This window comes from Motacilla alba, chromosome 4, assembly GCF_015832195.1.
Source record: "Motacilla alba alba isolate MOTALB_02 chromosome 4, Motacilla_alba_V1.0_pri, whole genome shotgun sequence".
Lineage (NCBI taxonomy): Eukaryota > Metazoa > Chordata > Aves > Passeriformes > Motacillidae > Motacilla > Motacilla alba.
The window spans coordinates 63314291-63329653 of record NC_052019.1 but is presented as its reverse complement, the minus strand read 5'-3'; positions in this window follow the sequence as shown (position 1 = coordinate 63329653).

The following is a 15363-nucleotide window of genomic DNA, read 5'->3' as shown; positions in this document are numbered from 1 at the left end:
CTTTTAACTCTAACTTACACTTAGTAGATGAAACAACAATCAGCTCTATACCAAGGGTGCTGGATTCTTCTTGTACTTATCTGGATAACACAAGCTAGTTCCATACAAAATCATAATAATTTGGCTATCATTATTGGTTTTAGATGTACAGCAACATTCCCCAGGCATTTCCTCTTGGAAGAATATGATACTTTATAGCCTCGTGTACCTCCTTCTAAGGAAGATGGGAATAAAGTAGATAAGAGCTAGTCTAGTCTAGTTCTGTATATTCTCGGAGTGCTTTGCAACATTACACAGTTCTGAGTGAAAGCAGTCTTTCCTGTATACTTTTAACTAATACAATTTCTCTCTGTTTTAGAAAGAGAAATAGGCTAATTTTATTCTAGGTATATTAATTTCTACTTCTCATTTTGTTATGGTTTGGATTTTCTATATTGTTTTGCATCAGTTCTGGTGGGGATTTTTTGCTGTATCTCTGCATTTTAAATGTAGACTCATCTATATATTTTATCAATGATGTCTTCGAGTCAATATGATTAAAATTATTTAACCAAAAGATGAAAGTAGCCTTCAGTAGTTATTCCTCGGAATTTTATTTTCTAAATTTCCATCTGTGGATGATAAAAATTCCTTTTCAAGTGAGGAGTTATTCTGAATCTTTCAAATCATATTTGCAGCCCACTTCTCCTCTTCTTCCTCATTTCTCTTTTATTGTTAGCAACATCAGTCAATGATATGTAAAATAACTTAAATGACGTTTCAGAAATATGCAGAAGAATAAGAGAAAACATCCAATGCAAAGTCAGTTTTGATGATACAGGAGGAACTCAGCCTCTCTATGGTACTGTTTCTTCTGCCACTGTCAGAATGACCCTTAGGAGAGTTGATAATGGCATATCCTTCATGGAGAGCTGTTCTTTTAAGGTCTGGGGTTTTTATTGCAGGTTTAACTTGCTTTGGAGGTCCTTTTGTTACTTTTTTGTCTCTTCAGTTGGTTCTACTGTTTCAAGAGGAAAGAGACACCACAATGAGCAGTAATAACCAATGTAAGGCCTTTGAATACTTAGCTACACAGTAGCCAAAGATGTTTTATATAACTCGACTTCTGCAAGCTCTTCTAAAACTTAGCCTTCCTTTCACAATAACAATAGGAAGGTTTCTGTCTCATCTTGTGGCTAAAGGAGTTTTGCAGCACTGTGATGCTTAAATGAGGAGTTTGTCTTGGAAATGAGGTGGGGATTTTAACTTGCATTATTCAGAGATTGACATTACTGTTTTGCATCTAAAACTATTGTCACTATTCTAAAGATCATTATAGACAGAATGTATTTTAGAAAATAGTTACAAAAAGTGTATTTTAGAAAATAATTACAAAAGAAGAGGAAAGACTGTATCAAGTGCCTTTCAACAAAAGATTTTTAAAAGTATCCCTTTTGGAGACTCAAAAGCATTGAGAGATTATTTAGTTGCAGTATATATATATATATATATATATATATATATATATATATATATATGAATGTTTTGATGCTAAGACACTATTGAATACTAAAGACTCTTTAATGACTCTTTAGCAGTAGTGGAAAAAGGCATAGTAAGAGAAGGACTAAAATTTTAACACACAACCTACAATTAGAATTTATGAACATTTAAAATGGAAAGGATATTCTTTATGATTGGAGGTGGTAGATTCTCTTTCATATCGAGGTGTTTCAAATTCCTCTGAGATGATGTTTGCTTTTGAAATGCATCTTTCTGGAAGGTTGATATGGATTTGGCACAGACATTACTGGTTGATGTTAATGATCTGTAAGTGTAGCTCTATTTCTTTCACAGTCCTTTTTGCCTTTAAACTTCACTCTTCATTTTAGACTCCCTTATGAAATACTATTTGTGGTTTTGTCTTATTGTGTGAAATATTTTTTTTCAGCCTATGCTAGGACCAAAGATATGACAGCCTTCTTATTTCACATTATTTTGTGTTCTCTGATTTGGCTGTTTTGAAAGCAAGATGCTGGGGAATAATTTTCTCTCTTTTTTGATATTGACTGGTAGAAAGTAGGTGTTTAAAAAACTCACTCTTCCCAAGACAGTGTTAATGCAAACCCAGATTTGCTAACCCAAGAGACTTGAGTTAAGGGTATCAGAAAATATAAGTTAGATTCTTTTTGAAAGTGAGTCTGTCATCCTTTGAAACTCTGTAACCTCTATGAGACAGGATAAGACAAAACAAAAACAAAAACCAACAACAACATAAGAAACTGCTTTGGATTTGAGGGAAAAAACCCAAACAAATACCTGTAGAAATACAGACGCAGTTTTATATGTGTCGCAGATTAAAAAGACATAGAAAAGATATTTTAATTATGTTTCCTCTTTCAGTTGTGAAGGAAAAAAAAAACTTCCACTATTTCTACATTTACTATAAGGCCACTTAAAAGATGGTTTGTGGGGCTGTCCGGACCCCTGAGAGTACCAGGATCCTTGCTGAATGCCACCAACAGGCTTTGAAGACAATGAGGCATCTGAATGTGGTGGCAACAGGGAAGTGTGCAGGTGGAGGAGTGTCATGGGCTCTTCACAGTTTGCCTACTCAAATAACATCTGAAACTTTTGAAAAGAGATGGGATTCTTTGGGGAAGAAAAACACAGCATAGTGGAAAATCTGCATCTGAATGTGTTATAATTACTGCTGTGCATCAGATATGTATTTTTATACTTGAATTGATTGGGAAAAGGTTTCTAATGAAAAAGAGACTATTTTATCCCAGTAGAGATGAGAAGCAGTAAGATAATGCAGTTTACAGTAGATAAGGGTAAAGTTTTCTTTTATCTCTCCCGTCTCTACCTGTCTCTGTGTTGTTCTCACATAGGCTCGTGTGTCTGCTAACCTGAGGACATCTATCAGACTATTTCAGGAGGAGAAAGTATGACTTAACTGTGTTATCTTGGTGGAAATGTGTTTGCAAGAGAGAGACTTCTGGCAAGAACATTTACTTCCTTAAAGCTGCATGGAAGTTATCCTTCCCTCATACAGAAAAATGCTTTGCAATATCACCACTTGAAATTATCCCCGGGAAGACATGCCACATAACAAATGCAACACAATGAAATGGCTTCTCTGCTTCAGTCATTTACAAATTTATAAACTTTAAACTATAGTAAAGAAGTTTTGTTTTGCAGCTTTTCTTAATATGATGCAGAATATCTTTTAAAAATATTCATGGAAAATGTGCAATGTCCTTTCTTTCGCTCTAATCCTCTGTATTACCTGTACAAAGAACAAGGATTTGCACGCCCCCTCCCCGCCTTTTTTTTTTGGCTTATCTATGCTGCAGTCCTACTGTCATTGTTTGATTCTGCTTAAATCCCTCTGTACCTAAAGGTACAGCCTTATCAATTGAAAAGCTAATGCTATATAAGAAGTGAAAAGAACACAGAAAGGTTTCCTAGCAACTACTGTGAATCCTTCTAAAGTAAGTCAGTTAAAACCATGTAGTACGTGCAAGGGGTGTAAATTAGGAAGCTAAGCTGATCCTTAGATTTACAGATGCCCACTATAAAGTACAATAAAACCCGTAATAGAAGGTGAATTGCTCAAGAAGAAAATCACATCAGTCTTGACAGCTTTATCATTATTTAAATGATCCAGCTTAAATTCTACTATGTAGTTAGTAAGACTGAGTGTCAGAGCTACATCAAGGGTTTACAAAGCAGAGTTAATAGCATTGGTTGGTGTTGCTGCCGTGATTATGCCTTTTACAGCTCCTTCTAAAAAACAGCCAGAAAATGTAAACAAACAGACCCAACTCTAAGGGGCAGTTGCAGGGGAGCCATTCTAAAGTGCAATTATACAAACTCAGGTCTGTGAAAGAGGGTCTTTGTTGCTCTGTTCTGCTTTTGCACATCATTAATTAAATTGGACTTTTTACGTTACTAAAGTCTGTTCAGTACAGTGTGGGGAGGCTAACAATTCTGTGTCTCCACACACACTGCTCTCCTGCACTCTTCCATTTCTTCACTCAATGCTTTTTTATTGTAGATGTTTTTTTAATGAACTTCTTGGACTGTGATTATTTAGGGAATCAAGATAAACCCCTCGCTTTTATAAAAACAATATCTTTATTTCTGGAGAATGCTTACTTGACACTTGGTTTGTTTGCATAAAATTTGAAAAGTTTTCACTAAAAATGTTCGTGGCTCACACAATTAATTTTTTATAATGTATTCAAGTCAATTGTGGGTTTAATTTTAAATCAGGTACTGCAATACCTTTTCATTCAACCAAAATATTTTTAGTTTACACTTAATCTGAAACAACTAAAAATATGTATAAGAGAAATGTGGACCTGCAAAAACGAAGTTTGAAATTTTAAAAATTTTACACTACTGGTGAAATTCCTTCCTTATTTCTGAGTGATTTATAGCATTGAATTAGTTCTTCCAAATCTTCAGAAACAACAAAAATACAGGAATATAGTGAAGTATATTTACAAGCAAGGGTACTCTCAAACCATGTTTCCCTATTGTTCCCCAGTAAACAAATGCACCTTCTAGTAAAAAGAGAAGACTGAATGGGCCTGAGGTGCCACCTATAACCTCAGCTTAACAAGACAAAAGTTGCATCTAGGGAATGCCATTTGGGAACCACATTTGGTTATGGTGGTTTTCTTTTTGCTGTTTAAGTCATCACCCCTGAAATGAGGCTGACATATGAAAAATGGGCCCAAATCACAGCCCTTTTACAAGAGTAACACACATGTGAGTGTTCCTGGTCTTGCTATATTAGCTTTATTCTTTGGTTTCTTCCATTTTGTGGATTTTAATAAAGAAACCTGAAAAGTTCTGGAACACACTCCAGTACTTACCCAATGCCTGTTCCTTCCTGGCATCTCTGATCTCAAAAATCAGGTTGAAACTGCCTACAGAATGACTTTTCTCACCTTATTGTGTTGGTTTTGATTCTTATTTTGACTTCTAACAGGGAGGGCAAAGACACAAACATACTGAAACACAAAAAACAAAACAAAACAAAACAAAACAAAACAAAACAAAGCAAAACAACCAATCAGCCAACCTACCGAACAAAAATCCAAAACAGGAACAGAAGAACTCCAAATATCATGCAAGTTCAAAGTTGTTTTGAATTCTGGCAGTAGTCTGATATGTCTTTTATTGTTGAGGTGTCCATTCATTCATTTTGTAATGTGGGGAGTGGGCTGACTTTCATAACTCTGGAGGGCAGGCATGAAATTTGTGAAGCAGCAGGTTTTGACATGTTCTTCTTCATTACCCTCTCCAACCTCACTTAGCAAATACTGCACTTTTAATAGTACTGTGGTAGAAATATTAATTCATTCAGTAGATTGAAGTAGATTCAGCACCCCCAGGTCTTTTTCATCAGGCAGCTTTCACAGGAAAGCAGCCTAGTGAATGCTGCTTGGGGGCACTGCTTGCTTTCATCTTTATGCCACAAGAAATAGACTTATCAACTACCATCGTTCCACTAAGATTTGTCATGACAGTACTGGAGAGGAGGCCTTCCAATTGTTTGTGAAATTTATTTTTTACCCTCTCTATAATTAAATTGCCACTCTTGGAGATTTGTGCTAAGCGTAGGGGAATAATTTAGACCCACAATGTAATAACACTTCCAGATGGTATGTTCATGAGTCTGTTTTCTAATGGTTTAATTAATTATTCTAGTCTTTCATAATGTGTGAACCATCATTATCCACCACAATGTCCTTAACCTGAGCCAGAGTCTGGATACTTGCTCCTTACATTTCTTGGTTGCATTCTTTTTGCATGCTTGCCCAAATCAAGGAAGTATTGTCAAGGAACACCAATAAATAACTGGGAAATATCTTAGTGTAAATATCTGTTTATTACTATCCAGTATGGAAATTATGGGAATGCCATGGGTGGATTTGGTTTATTATCAGGATCTGAATTTTTGTTACTCTGTCTGATAGTCTGATATCAGCAGCAACACTGTAGCCATGAGAAAAAACAAATTTTACCTTCTGGCTTATATGAAATAGGTTTAAATAAATGATATGGTGGGTATTTTCTGCAACTGCTTTCTCTGAGTGAGTGACTCTGTGTTCTCATTCTATGTGATTTGCAAAAATCATCTTTTAAAAGAAAGAAGTGCAGTATCTGTAAATCTGTAACTGACATGGGATGTTTATTTCAGTTTATCTAAAATTTATATGTGATTGAGAATAAATATTGCTTATCTACTCTGCCGGTGTGTATATGCACATAGTATTTATATTTCACTGTTTGCCAGGTCATTTATTTATTTTTGGCAGTTGATATTTTTTAGGATAGTATGCATCTAGACTTTCATGAAATTTGCTTCCTTCAGGAAATGTAAGTTTTAAAGATGTCCAGGACACTTTCTCAGAAACACCCCTAGCTGTCAAATTCTGAAACCTATTTTCTTTAAGATCTTGTGCCCACAATTATTAATATGTCCACGTATTTTGGAACAAGTACAAGATATTTTATTGATATTTAAATGTTCACAGTGTAGAAAAACTATAGAGCTTTACAGATCATTAGACAGAAAGCTACATTGGTAATGAAACTGCTCATCTGGACTTGAAACTATGTGCCTTGTATTTATGGAAATAAATTCTGACAGTTACCTAAAATTCACTTCACCCAGCTTCCTCTTACATCGTCACTTAGGATCACAATACTTGGATACATTCAGGACCGGAAAAAAAAAAAAAAAGGAAAAAGGTTTCTTGCTTTGCTTGAGAGTTGTTGAGCCATCCCAGAAGTGAACATATGCATGACATAGCAGTTCATTCAGTGTAACTCACAGTCATACATGAAGCAATTCCCTATACATTAGATATATAATCTGTTTAATCCTTTCTTCTCAGTGCTCCTGTTCTTCAATTAGTGTCTTTTCACACACATTTCTCTAATCTTAATCTTATTTCAACTTCATCTACCCTGGGAGTTGCAGGATCTATTCAGTATTTTTTAAAGCTGATTGTAGATAAAAGCGGGTTTGTTTTTCTGAGTAAAAAAGAAAATCAAGTGCTATGCCCAGCTGTGGTGATAATAAATTTGTGTGCATCAGCCACCTTTTGGAATGTTCCTGTATTTGGTTTCCTGAAAAGTGGCATGATATTTCTACTACCAGGTATGCAAAACAGCATAATTAAGGAAAAATGTGGTTGATTCTCCTCTTTACGCATCACATTGCACCTCACTTCTCATGAGATTTGTATTATCAGCACTGTTGGTAATACAAAGAAAGAAAGACTAGGTTTGCTTTTAAATCCTCCCCCTTTTTCTTCTTCCAAATAGCAAAAGAGTCCACTCAGAATAAATATATATATAACTGAGAAGGAGGGAAACATCAAATTTTACAGTATTATCTCACAAAACTTACAGTCCCACTGCACAGTTAAACTACCACAACAAAAGATGTGGGATGTTCTTTAAAGGTAGAATTCTGTCTGTACAAGGCAATGCATCACCAAAGTGCTACTTAAACCTTGAAATAAGTGAGCCTCAAGTAGTTTGTAGACCATCACACAACGATGGATTTCACTCTAAGAAATATCAAGTAGTACTTTTCAATCTGAATCAATGGTCTGAGAAGCACAATAGAGTCAAAATACAGTTGATTTATAAATCTATGTGTGTATAGGGCTTACATAAATAGAAATATTGGTAAATATACATGTATATAGACAAACACAAAATATGAACATAAAAATGTATATAATAAAGTTTTACTGAAGTAACAGTCGTATCTCAGGAGGGAGATTACAGTTGTTATTTCTTCTTTTTTTTTTGTGGGAAACTGCAAATCCAAACACTTAAGAGAAACAAACATCTTGGAAATATGGGCATAATTTCACTTTAACAACTGTAAAAAAGTAATAATGTTGCTTTTGTTTAATATGGTACCTAAGTGTTACAATACAGTAACATCATACAACTATTTTGAAAGGACATAGTGAGCTGGACATGAAAAGACTAAAATTGCAGGAAGAGGGCCCTCAAAATTACATGTTCTCTTATAATTAGGTCCTTGGTGTGCAAAAAGCAGAATATCAGATATAAGCCTATTATACTAGTCACCTGCCTTGCAGTAGGAACGTGCTGCTAGCCATAGAAAATAGTGGTGTTCACACTGCTCAAGTTTAATTCCATCAGATCTGTTGAAGCTTGAGTCTTTAACAAAGGGCGTTTTTTTCAAGAAAGCAAACTTATCTCTTTCCCCTTCAGGGTTTTCTCCTCTTATCCTTTCCTGGTGAAACTCTGCTAAAGTAAAAAACAGGACCAGAACTGTCTGCTATCATATGGCAGTTCAAAGTTTCACCATGACATTGTTTTCCAGAGATGACTGATACAGATATTAAACAGAATGTCAGCTTCCAAGGATGCTCAAAAAGATGCAAAATGGGTTCTTTAATACTGACTGAATTAATGCATTAACACTTTGACCTTACCTTCCACAAAATCAAAAAGGGCAGCAGAGAACAAAACAAGTGCAACAAGAATCAACAAGCCAACTGAAAATATTTACATCTGACCTCAAAGATCAATAAATCAGAATTTCTACTTCACTAGTTCTGGTGGAAAATTGTCATTTCTCCTAAGGCTGAGAAAAAATATCCTATGTGTTTTCTACTGAATGCGCTTTTTTTTGTGTACATTTTTTGTCTTTTGACTGTGTAATTTCTACGTAAATCACCATAAAAAACAGATGTGGAAATCTTCATTTCTGAGGTCTGAGAAAGAGAAAATGAATAACTTTCACAGTTTATTGTGGATATTGAAGTAAGCAGTGATTAAATCCATGCAAAGTTGTTCAAGACTAAAGAAATGGCAAATGGTCATTGATTTACAGCCTACACTGAATGGTCTCCATTCTTGGCAGTAAGAGTTTATGTAGAAAAATATATGGATATATGCATCTTTGTTCATGTGCACAAAAGTAGCAGCAAAATCCCTTATATTTGTGGCAAAAGGGTGGGTTTTTTTGTACCTGTTGCTTTGAAATCGTCCTGAAAACAAGCAAAAATTATTATATCATCCTATTATTTAAATAAACACTTCATATTACTTAAATGAACACAATTAACTTCCTATTACTTATATTCATGGACATTTTTCACTGAGATCCAGCTGTCAGATGAACTTCTTCTGTTGCATTAATGGAAAACATCTGCATTTAGAGCCCTGTGTTTGCTTCTGTAAGCTAGATATAGAATTTTGAATTGATTTAGATTTAATTCCTTCCTCAGAAGGTTTCTTAGTCTTTAAATTAATCAGGAAAGACCACTGAGCTTCCTGCTAGCAGATGACTGCCTGTTTCCTCCAGCCAAAGTCACCAGCCTCCTCCCAAACCAGGCTGGTGACTTCTCCATCCCTTGGCTGAGTTTTGGTTTGGGAGGAAGGGCAATATGAAAATCCCAGAGAGATCTCCAAGACATCATAAATTTTAAATCCCATTTGAAATTGTAATTTGCTAATCCTTCTTTGCACCATCCCATAACTAGGATCAATGGATTTGGGGGCAATTGACCTGAATGCTGCCTTAGAGAGATGCTGTCACAGAAAGGTTGTGTTCCAGTGAATGCTCTATGTCCAAATCTTTTCTCCTTCTGCCAAACAGATACAATAGGACCTGCAACAGTTCTAAAGTTGCCTTCAAATTTTTCTGATTCTTTCTCTGGCTTTAATAGTTCTAAGAGCAAAGATCTTCAGGTTCTTTGTTTTTCTTGTTGGTTTTTTTTTTTTGGTTTGTATTTCTTGCTTGTTTTTTGCCATTTTGATTTTCATTAAACACTGCATTGACTTGCATTAAACATTTCACTTAGTCGTTCTTAGGTGAGGGAAAGAGGCACTCCTATTTGGTCAGAGAAGTTTGGAATGAGATTCATATTTTTCTCCTTCTTCACAAAAATAAATCAGGTAGTTGAAATTCTACCATTACAAATTCAGGTAACAAGACAAAAAATTTAAATCCCAAGAAATATGTATTTCAATTGTTGTCAATCGAAAGCGGCTGACAAAGAGGTAAATGTTTTTATACTAGCCCTTTTTACTATCAGCCTGGCATAGAAAAATTATTTGTTAGAGCCAGAAATCTGGATTGCAGTGAAGCTGAAATGTGTTTTTGGATGATGTACTTTGAGAGGGCACTGTTAAGGAAAGGTGGATCACTGTGGGGTCAAAACTAAACAGGGAGTTGAGCTGTCTCCTCCTTGTCTTTCAGCAGGTTTGTTAACTCATACTAAGTTCTTCATTGGCACTACATTGGCCCAGATTTTCTTTTTTAATTTGAAAAAGGGTTTTATGGCACACTTTATAAAATTAATGCCAAAGGATAATATTTAATTACTGACATATTTTTTCCTTTAAAATTAAAAGCACTTATCAAACAGTAAATCATTGTCATGATTGTAAAAATGAATCTATTATACAGATATTGTCATCACAACAGAAATAATGGCCTGATCCAAAGTCCATTAAAATCAATCAGTCCAGAATTGTATCATTCAGATTTTAAAGATTTTCTCTTTAGCCTTTATGAATCTATGACCTTCTTGCTCCTTACTGTGTTTCTGTGTTCACATAACTTGGCATTTTGTCTTCTCTTTGCAAGGGTTAAAGTATTAATCCCTAACAAAGCATAGTAGGACACAAAAAGGCTGACTGGAAAGTTTCCAATGCCCATTGTAAGCTTTCTAATATTTTTTGTGTGTGGCAACAAAAGCCACCTCAAACCTTCTGGATAGACAGTAATCCATATTTAGGTCACTAACCAATCCTTGGGAAAATTTGGTATTTGGTTGGCAATCAGGTATAATGGTTGCCTTTATCACAGAACATTGTTAGGCAGAGCCAGACCTCTCCCTTGAATATCATGGATAGTTGGTTTTCTTAATTTGGAGCAATATTGAATATCACTTTCAGAGAATATTTCTTCACAAACTAATGCATTTTGGTTCCCTTTATTAGGCTTTTTCTTGTCAATCATCTTTCTAATAGAAATGGTATTTTCATGAATAGCTGTAGAAAGAATTTAGCAAGTGGGCATTACCATGTGCAGAACTAAATTTTTTGACATATCCATGAACTTCTTCTTTTTCCATCTGCTAGTCAGAGAACAAACAAGGTGCTGTGTGCTTTGACTGACCAGTAGCAAACTGTACAGAGTGAATAGTGAATTTTAAATACTCTAAGAAATGACCCAGAGAGGTGATAATGAAAATACTCAGGGAATTATTATCTTCCTATCAGTATGCTAAAAGCAGAGAATAGACATTGAATAACTTGGGGTAAAGTTTGTAGGCTAAATTGTCTATTTTGTATTCTTCATTCAGCTGCACTGTTTTCTTTATTCTGTTCAGGAAAATAGAGGAAAAAAACCAACTCTGTCACTGAGATAAGGCAAGTGACAACTATACTGTAAGTCTGTTACTTGCAGTGCTCTTAATTTTAAAAGACACAATATGAGCTCAATATACACTGAAAATGTTAAGACTTCCATAGGTGTGTAGCCTTAGGAAATACTCTGCTGCTGCATTCACTAAAAAGTGCATAAGTAGCAACTGGGAGGGGACTGAACTGGTTAATATGCTTTATTTCCCAACACCAGGGAGATTAAACTCACAGTTTGTTAACTTGACAGAATATGAAACCTCCCAATTCATATAAAAGATAGATGAACAGGTATGAGAGTCTCCAAATTTTATAAAGCATGATATTCTAAAAATCCTTAGGAAAAAAAGGTTAGGAATTTGAACCTGCAATTATCCTCCAACATAAAAGGCTGTAAGACTCATGGCTGTGTCCCTAGTGCTTCACTACTTGTCCAGCCTCTGTGTGCTTGAGGCACCTTAGCCTGTTAGGGCACACCTGGAAATTTCTGTCATTTTGAAGAATGGAGATGCTGCAGCCATAATGCTGAACAGCAGACAAGAAAAGGCTTGAGCTTTCACTTCTCCATTGCTACACTCTGGATAAATAGAGACACCAGGCTGTTTTGGAGGTGAGCTGAGTTTGGGCCCTTATGTGAAATACAGTTTAGGTCCATTCTATACACTGTCTCCATGGGTGATCTCAACTAAGAAGCAAAGTGAAAACTCTATCAAATGACATTAGACCCTGGAACCTGATAGTCAGGGCAGGTTAATTAAATGAGCAACTGCCCACAGTGTCTCTGCTCATTTGGGATTTTGCAGTCACTATGACAGACATGGAGAAGTAGCTCTCATTTTATACTACAGCTGCATCTTAGGATCACATGAAATCCCTTCTGCCTAAACTAATCAGATTCAGAGTCATTCTCCTGTCTCCCGATGCTCTAATCTGCTCTCCTTTTGCATCATCTATCACGAGATACCAATGAACTGTGCTGACCTGTGAGAATAATGGAGAGCGCGGGGGCATCTGTAGGTTAATGTGTCAGCTGCCCTGGGTAACAGATGCCTGCAATGATCTGGGCCACGATGAGATGCTGCAGTCAGAAAGGTAACAACACTGCAGGAGCGAGTCACAGAGAGGCAGAGAGAGAGAGAAAGCACTGGGGGGAGAGAAAACAAACAAAAAATACTTGTTAAATATACAGGGAAAAGTCTTCAAAGATCAAGGGAGAGATGAGAGAACAACAAAGAGGATTTTCGATTCTGAAGATGAGGAGCTACATAAAAGTAATTGTTTCATTCTGCAGCTTAGGGCAGTACTATAACTCTTTATTAGGCAATTATTTTCTGTCATTTTGAAGACTTTATCTCTGCCAACAACATAAAGATTCTACCTGAACTCCTTGCAGCCATGTTCCCCTCAGCCCTGTGATAGCAGTATGCACCTGCTCTGTAATTCTTCTTTGCTCTTGTCAAGTGCTGGACTTCTTGTGTTATCACAGCAACCTGCCAATACCTGCATAGCAAAACTGATAATAAAACTAACACTTTTAGTATAGTAATGTGTTTTACCTCACTACTCTGTGGGCCAGATTCTGATAACCTTATTTATAATGAACAGTATCTTCTTCTGAGTGGTAGATTGCCTAATAGGATAAAGTGCTATCAATACTTGTCCCTGAAGTTTTGAATTAAAGGGTCACACTTTATCAGTCAGTGAAATACCAGCAGCTTTGGGATGAGATGTGACAACAGCTTAACAGTACATACCACCTGCTACCCAACAGTTTAAGACACAAAATAAAGAATACCACAGCCTCTTGAAGAGGCAGAGGAAATTGAACTACTAGCTGCTTTGGATGGCTTTGGTTTCTCTGGACACACCAGCAGTTACAGCTGGTGCTACACTCCCATCTGGGGGTTGGAAGGGGTAATTTAGCCCCACATCCTTGCCTCTTTCAGCTACAGGTAATTGATTAGGTGAACTTTCAATTACTGAAAGGCTGCTGTTCCACTTTCCTATCTGCAGGAGCAGCATCTTTATTTTGTCTTTCCTCGGGTTTTTCCTTTTATTCCCCTTTGGAGAGCCACTGTAGTTCTCTTTTACTATGTTCCTATCTAGAGGATCCTTTTGCATACAAGCAACAAATATTTTAAAATTATTTTATAGTTTTACTGATTTTACATTTATGTTCTCTCCTTTCTTCCTTCTCATCTCTGGTCACAGTCTTTCCAGTGGAATATGGTTTCATATTGGGTCTTTATTAGAATAAAAAAAGGATACAAAATAAATAAAATGAGGCCACAGCTGTATGCATGTCTGTTTTTTACCTGCAAGTTAAGTCTTTGATTCCCATAAAGTACTTGCCTGTTTTACCTTTGTATGATTTATCAGAACCATTAAATGAGATTGTTTTGTTCAGGAAACCAAGTAAACCACTGAATTCTTCTACTGTCTCTAACAGAGCCTGTGTTGTCACTCTTGCAACAGAAAACATCCCAGTTACTGGGATTTTGAACATGAGTAGGAAATATATCCTCTTTTTCAAAATTAGCCACCTGAGGTGCTATCTGCTAAGCTTTGCTGAGTGGTACATACTGCCTGGAGGCTTACAGAGTGATGGCAAGGAAATATTCTAAGTGTATAGGTAGAGTCAAAGAGACTGTGAAAGCAAGATGAGGGAAGAGGTGAGTGATGGAGTAGGGTTAGAACAGTGAGGGGTAGAACTGGACTGGACAATTGCAAGGTGGTTTAGGAGAGATGAAGGCATCAGAGCAGAGAGAGGAAAGAAAAGGGAAGTGAAATAACGAAGAAGCTGGGAGATAGAATACCAAGACTGAAAAAGGAGTGGGGTGGGGGAGAGAAAAAAGTGAGTGATTAAGGGAGTTTAAAAAGAAAATCCTGAAGTGCAACTGACATTGTCAGCCCAAACCCCAAACCCGAACCCTAGAGGTTTGTATCTTTTGATTTTCACAAAGTTCTCTTGGTTTGTGTCAGGTTTCATGAGCTATTACTGCAGCATCAAGATACTGACCTGGGAAAGAAATAGATAGGGGAACAGATCTCATAGAATACAAATTAATATAGCAGAGGGAAATCAAACATAAAGTTAAAATTCACCCAAAAAGGGAAAGGGGATAAAATTAAGATAAACATCCTGAAGACTACTTTCCATTGACTCCACTGGGAGAATGAAAATGCAGAATCCTGCTGGGCTAGAAGTTTACTGATGCATTTCAGGACACTTGTGTGGGTAGGCTGCTTGTGGTGATTAATTCCTGCATATTCCAGTATTGATAGTAAACCATCTGAAGTCTGAGTTTCATTAATGCTAGTTGGCAGGGCTTGGCTGGTAACAATAAAGTATGATTAGAAGTCCCTAATTAGACTCCTTAAAATATTGTGCCTGAATATTCATTGATTATATTATAGTTTGAAATACTCAGGTTTAGATAATTTCCTTATCTGAGAGGTAAAAATGTATTGACTATTGAAGAAATGTTATTTGCATAAATTATATCAAATATGTAAATCCAGTGAAATTTTTTAATCTAGAAAAAAGAAAACCATTGCTATCTGGAAAATGGTATGCTGATGTCAATATGAAAAAGGTGGGGAAAGAGATAAAAGCATTGTTCTTCCTTGCAGAAATGGTTAGTGTGTAGTTCATTTCCCCCCTTGGTTTTTGTTACACCCTGTTTTGATTTAGATTTGCTTACAGTTATTACATGAAATATTGCAATGGCAATAGAACTTTCCCTCCCCCTCCCTTTTTCTTACTGTCCTTTCTGACTTGACAAATGCCATTTCCAGATGTATGTTTAACCTACCTAGAACATAATGTACTTTGAAGAACATGAATAAAACCAAAAGCAACAGAATTGTGAGGCCTCATTCACAAGTTGTCCCACAGACCGTGTTTGCTAGCCAGTTTTTATTTCCAGTACACAT